The sequence below is a fragment of the Arachis ipaensis genome, chromosome B04 (assembly GCF_000816755.2).
Source record: "Arachis ipaensis cultivar K30076 chromosome B04, Araip1.1, whole genome shotgun sequence".
Taxonomy (NCBI): domain Eukaryota; kingdom Viridiplantae; phylum Streptophyta; class Magnoliopsida; order Fabales; family Fabaceae; genus Arachis; species Arachis ipaensis.
In genome coordinates, this window is record NC_029788.2 from 38,927,168 (window position 1) to 38,933,482 (window position 6,315).

At 39.4% G+C, this 6,315-nt stretch overlaps 1 long non-coding RNA gene across 1 annotated transcript in view; it reads left to right on the plus strand.

The window, feature by feature from the left end:
* The window catches only part of LOC110270614, an 18,442-nt gene extending 14,633 nt beyond the window's left edge, over window positions 1–3,809 (plus strand). The window contains exon 3 of the long non-coding RNA XR_002360254.1: window positions 3,799–3,809. This is a non-coding gene — a long non-coding RNA (uncharacterized LOC110270614). The remainder of the gene's footprint in view (window positions 1–3,798) is intronic.

Below are 6,315 nucleotides of genomic sequence, written 5' to 3' on the forward strand. Positions count from 1 at the left end.
TTATTGTTATTGTTATTGTTATTGTTATTATTATTATTATTATTATTATTATTATTATTATATTTTACTTTTAGAGGTCGTAATACCTTGTCACCTCAACTTTATGACCTAAGTATAAGACTCTGTGTGGTAGGGTGTTACATTGAACGCCCAGAATGGTACCCATTCTGGCATTCAACGCCATGCTGCTAGTCCCCCCTGGGCGTCTAAACGCCCAGCCAGGTGCCCCTGGCTGGCATTGAATGCCAGGATTGTGCTCCACTTTGGGCGTTAAACGCCCAGCCAAGGCTTCCTGGCTGGCGTTTAACGCCAGGCTTGTGCTCCTCATAGGACGTTAAACGCCCAGCCAAGGCTCCCTGGCTAGTGTTTAATGCCAGGCTTGCTGCCTCCATGGGCGTTTGAACGCCCGTTTGCCACCCCTTTCTGGCGTTTAACGCCAGGGAGATCCCTTCTCCAGGGTATTCTATTTGCTGTTTTGCATCATTCTGTCTCTGTTTTAAGCATTGTTCATTATCACTAAAAAAAAGTATTATCATAAGTTAGTTAAAAAGGGAACTAATTAAAATAGAAATAATTTAGAAAATTAATAACATATGACTAATCATTGGGTTTCCTCCCAACAAGCGCATCTTTAATGTATTTAGCTGGACTTAACTGTACTTGGCTTAGTAACAGTGTTGAGCCTCCTGGCTCTATATCTCCTTCAAGGTAATGCTTAACCCTCTGTCCATTGATAGTGAACCTGCTTTCTTTACCTTGAAGTTCTATGTGCCCGTAAGGTGATACATTAGTAACCACAAACGGTCCCATCCAAAGGGATTTGAGTTTCCCAGGGAATAATTTGAATCTTGGGTTGAAGAGCAGAACCTTCTGTCCTGGTTCAAAGACTCTGGAAGATATTTTCTGGTCATGCCATATTTTTGCTTTTTTCTTATAGATCTTTGCATTTTCAAATGCAGCTAAGCGGAATTCATCCAACTCATTTAGTTGGAGCAGCCATTTTTCTCCTGCTGCTTTAGCATCAAGGTTGAGGAATCTAGTGGCCCAATAGGCTTTATGTTCTAGTTCCACTAGAAAATGATAGGATTTCCCATACACCAGCTGGTATGGTGATATTCCGATAGGAATTTTGAAAGCTGTTCTATATGCCCACAAAGCATCATTAAGCTTTCTAGCCCAATCCTTTCTAGAGGTGCTTAATGTCCTATCTAAAATTCGCTTTAGTTCACTATTTGAGACTTCAGCTTGCCCATTTTTTTGGGGATGATACGGTGTTGCTACTTTGTGGCAAACTCCGTAACGGCTTAAGACAAAATCCAGCTGTCTGTTGCAGAAATGAGTACCTCCATCACTAATTAGTGTCCTAGGGACACCCAATCTGCTGAAGATGTTCTTTTGGAGGAACTTCATCACTACTTTAGGTTCATTAGTGGATGTTGCTATTGCTTCAACCCATTTAGACACATAATCTACTGCTACAAGGATGTAGGTGTTTGTGTATGAAGGTGGGAATGGTCCCATGAAATCTATACCCCATACATCAAACAACTCAATCTCTAGGATTCCCTGCTGAGGCATGCTGTGAACATAAGGGAGATTACCAGCTCTGGCAACTGTCACAGTTACGGACAAACTCTCTAAAATTTTTGAAGAGTGTATGCCAATAGAAGCCACATTGGAGAACCTTGGTGGCTGTCCGCTCACTTCTAAAATGTCCTCCATAGTCTGAGCCATGGCAGTGCCATAGAATTCTCTCTGCCTCCTCTTCAGATACACATCATCGGATTATTCCATCCGAGCATTTCTTGAAGAGATATGGTTCGTCCCACAAGTAGTACTTTGCATCATGCATGAGTTTCCAGGCTTGCTGCCTGGTAAACTCCTTGGGGATGAACCTTATAGCCTTGTAGTTTGCAATGTCTGCAAACCAAGGTGCTGTCCTGATGGCAAAGAGTTGCTCATCTGGAAAGGATTTGGATATGTCAGTGGAGGGAGGAGAAGTCCCTGCTACTGGTTCAATCCTAGTGGTCAGCCACTAATTTTCTGTGTCTTTTTTGTCTCTAATTTCTATATCAAACTCTTGCAAGAGCAATACTCATCTTATGAGTCTGGGCTTAGAGTCCTGCTTAGGAGAAGATACTTTAGAGCGGCATGGTTAGTATAGATAATGACCTTAGATCCTACTAGGTAGGATCTGAACTTGTCAATGGCATAAACCACTGCAAGTAGCTCCTTTTCAGTAGTCGTGTAGTTTTTCTGCCATCATTTAGTACACGACTAGCATAGTAAATGACATGCAGAAGCTTGTCATGTCTCTGCCCCAGAACTGTGCCAATGGCATGATCACTGGCATCACACATTAGTTCAAATGGCAAGTCCCAATTGGGTGCAGAGATGATAGAAGCAGTAACAAGCTTGGCTTTCAGGGTTTCAAAGGCATGCAGGCATTCTTCATCAAAGACAAATAGGATGTCAGTGGCCAAGAGATTACACAGGGGTTTTGCAATTTTCGAAAAATATTTTATGAACCTCCTGTAGAATCCTGCATGTCCCATGAAACTTCTGATTGCCTTGACATTAGTAGGTGGTGGCAATCGTTCGATCACTTTCACCTTAGTTTGATCTACTTCTATTCCCTTGTTTGAAATCCGACGCCCAAGAACAATGCCTTCAGTTACCATGAAGTGGAATTTTTCCCAGTTCAGGACTAGGTTTGTTTCTTGGCATCTTTTCAGAACTAGGGCCAAATGATCTAGGCAGGAGTCAAATGAGTCTCCAAGGACAGAGAAGTCATCCATGAACACTTCAAGGAACTTCTCTACCATATTATAGAAGATGAATAACATACATCTCTGAAAAGTGGCAGGTGCATTGCACAGGCCAAATGGCATTCGCCTGTAGGCAAACACGCCAGATGGGCATGTGAATGTTATCTTCTATTGATCCTATAGATCCACTGCTATTTGATTGTACCCTGAATATCCATCCAGGAAACAATAAAATGCATGTTCTGCTAGTCTCTCTAGCATTTGGTCAATAAAGGGTAAAGGAAAATGATCCTTCCTGGTGACATCATTGAGTCTTCTATAGTCAATGCACATGCGCCACCCTGTAACTATCCTTGTAGGAATTAGTTCATTCTTTTCATTATGAACCACTGTCATGCCTCCCTTCTTAGGAATAACTTGAACGGGGCTCACCCAGGGGCTATTAGAAATGGGATAAATAATCCCAGCCTCCCAAAGCTTAGTGACTTCCTTCTGCACTACTTCCTTGATGGCTGGATTCAGTCGCCTTTGTGGTTGCACCACTGGTTTAGCGTTATTCTCTAGTCGGGCTAATGCCCTTAAAGTCACTTATAGTCCACCCAAGGGCAATCCTATGTGTCTTAAGCACTTGAATTAGTGCCTCTTCTTCCTGTGGCTCTAAGGCAGAGCTTATCATCATAGGATAAGTATCTTCATCTCCTAGAAATGCATATTTCAGGGAAGATGGTAATGGTTTGAGCTCAAGTTTTGGAGGCTTCTTCTTTTCTTTAGGAATTTCCAAAGGATCTTCCAAGTCAGGCTGTTCATCAGTAAGGATGTCATCCAGCCCTTCCTTGAGACTCTCGGCCATGTTTACTTCTTCCACTAGGGAATCAATGAGGTCAATGCTCATGAATTCCTCTGGGGTGTCTTGATGCTGCATGGCTTTTATAGCATTTAGTACGAACTTTTCCTCATTGACTCTCAGGGTTACTTTCCCTTTTTCAACGTCTATGAGGGTTCGTCTTGTAACTAGGAAGGGTCTCCCTAGAATTAGGGATGCACTCTTGTGCCCTTCCATGTCTAACACCATAAAGTCAGTAGGAAAAGCAAAGGGTCCAACCCTAACAATCATGTCTTCGATTACTCCTGATGGTATCTTAATAGAACCATCAGCAAGTTGAAGGCATATGCGGGTTGGTTTGACTTCCTCAGTCAAGCAAAGCTTCTTTATTAATGAAGCAGGTATTAGGTTGATGCTTGCTCCAAGGTCACATAGAGCTGTCCTTGTACAAACATCACCTACAGTGCATGGTATCATAAAGCTTCCAGGATCCTTAAGCTTCTCTAGTAAGCTATTTTGAATGATTGCACTGCACTCTTCAGTGAGGAAGACTGTTTCTGTCTCTCTCTAATCTTTCTTATGACTTAAGATGTCCTTCATGAACTTAGCATAAGAAGGTATCTGTTCAAGAGCCTCTGGAAAAGAGATATTGATCTCTAGTGTTCTGAGATAATCCGTAATGCAGCCAAACTGTTTATCCTTTTCCTCTTGACAGAGTTTCTGAAGAAATGGCATTTTAGCCTTATACTCATCAATCTTGGTTGATGAAGACCGAATGCCATGTGTGTTGGAAGGGGGGTTAGTGGCTTCCTTAGGAGGGTTGTTATTAGTATGTGACAGGCCTCCTTGGCTTAGGCGTTCAACGCCCATATTTCTGCCCCTTTTCTGGCGTTCAACGCCAGGGACATTGCCCCCTGTTGGGCGTTCAACGCCAGGGATGATTATCCCTTCTTGGCGTTGAACACCAATGCCCTTCCTCTTTGGGCTTTCAATGTCCTCAGAGATGTCCTGGACTTCAGTCTGGTGTTCTTCTGCAGGCTTTTCTTTCTTATTGTACTGAGGTTGGGTGTTTAAGGATTTCCCACTCCTTAGTTGAATGGCCTAACATTCCTCTGTTATCTGCTTAGATAACTGCTGTCTTGTTTGACTCAGATGGACTTCTACATTTCTGTTAGAAGCTTGAGTTTCTCGCAAAGCCTCTTACAATTCCAGTAGTTGCTGAGTAAGGGCGTGCAGTTGCTGAGTCAATGAGCCATCCTATTATGGAGGGTTAGGTTCAATAGATACTGTCTTAACCTCTCTTTTCATAAAAGTCTCAGTAGCTGAGTACAGATGCTGATTAGTAGCAACTGTCTCAATAAGCTCGCGAGCCTCTTCAATGGTCTTTCTCATATATATGGAACCACCAGCAGAGTGGTCCAAAGATATTTTAGCCATGTCTAAAAGTCCATAGTAAAAGATGTCTAATTGTACACATCCTGAAAACATTTTAGTGGGACATTTTCTTAGCATCCTGTTATACCTCTCACAGGCATCATAAAGAGATTCACTATCTCCTTGTTTGAAGCCTTGGATGTCTAGCTTCAGCTGGGTCATCTTTCTAGGAGGAAAGTATTGATTTAAAAACTTGTCTGCTAATTGTGTCCAAGTTTTCAAGTTATCTTTAGGCTGGTTATCCAACCACCTCTTTGCTTGACCCTTTTACAACAAAAGGGAAAAGTAATAGTCTGTAGACATCTTGGTCTACTCCCTCATTGTGTATTGTGTCAGCAATCTTTAAGAAGTCTGCCAGGAACTCAATAGGTTCTTCTTGTGGAAGTCCAGAGTACTGGCAGTTTTGTTGTACTATAGTAATGAAGTGAGGGTTTAGTTCAAAGCTACTTGCTCTAATGCGTGGTATGCTAATACTTCTTCTATAGAAGTCAGCTGTGGGATTTGTGTATGACCCCAGAGTTCTTCTGAACTCCTCATTTCCATTTGGGTTCATGATAAAAAAAAAGGTAGAAAAAGAGAAATAAGAATGAAGATAGAAGATAGAAGAAGTAGGAGAAGAAATAGAAGTAGAAAAGATAAACAAGAATTAAAATATTTTTTATTTTATTTTATTTTTTATTTATTTCAAAAATTAAGGTTAATTAATTAAAAGGAATTGGAAATTAGTTAATGAATTTCAAAAATAGAAGAGAGAGAAGAAGAAGAGAATTTTTGAAAATTAGAAGAGAGAATAATTAGTTAGGAAGTTTTGAAAAAGAAGAGAGAGAAGATAAGTGACTAATTAAGAAAAGATTTGAAAATAAGATAAGATAGAAGATTAGAAAAGATTTGAATTTGAATTTTGAATTTTGAAAATTAAATTTTAAATTTTGAATTTTGAATTTTGAATTTTGAATTTTGAAAAAGTCAACAAGATAAGATAAAGATTTTGAAAAAGATTTGATTTTTGAAAAGGTTTCATTTTTAAATTTTGAAATTTGAAATTTGAATTTTAAAATTTAAAATTTGAAATTTAAATTTTGAATTTTGAAATGAGATAAGATGAGATTTTGAAAAAGATAAGATTGTTGAAAAAGATATGGTTTTGAAAAGATTTGATTTTAAAAAGATTTAAATTTTGAAAATTAAAACTAAGATAAGATAAGATACAAATTTTAAAATTAAAATCTGAATTTTTTTTTGTAATTTTCGAAAAAATCAATTAAAATAAAGAGAAAAGATATTTTTGAA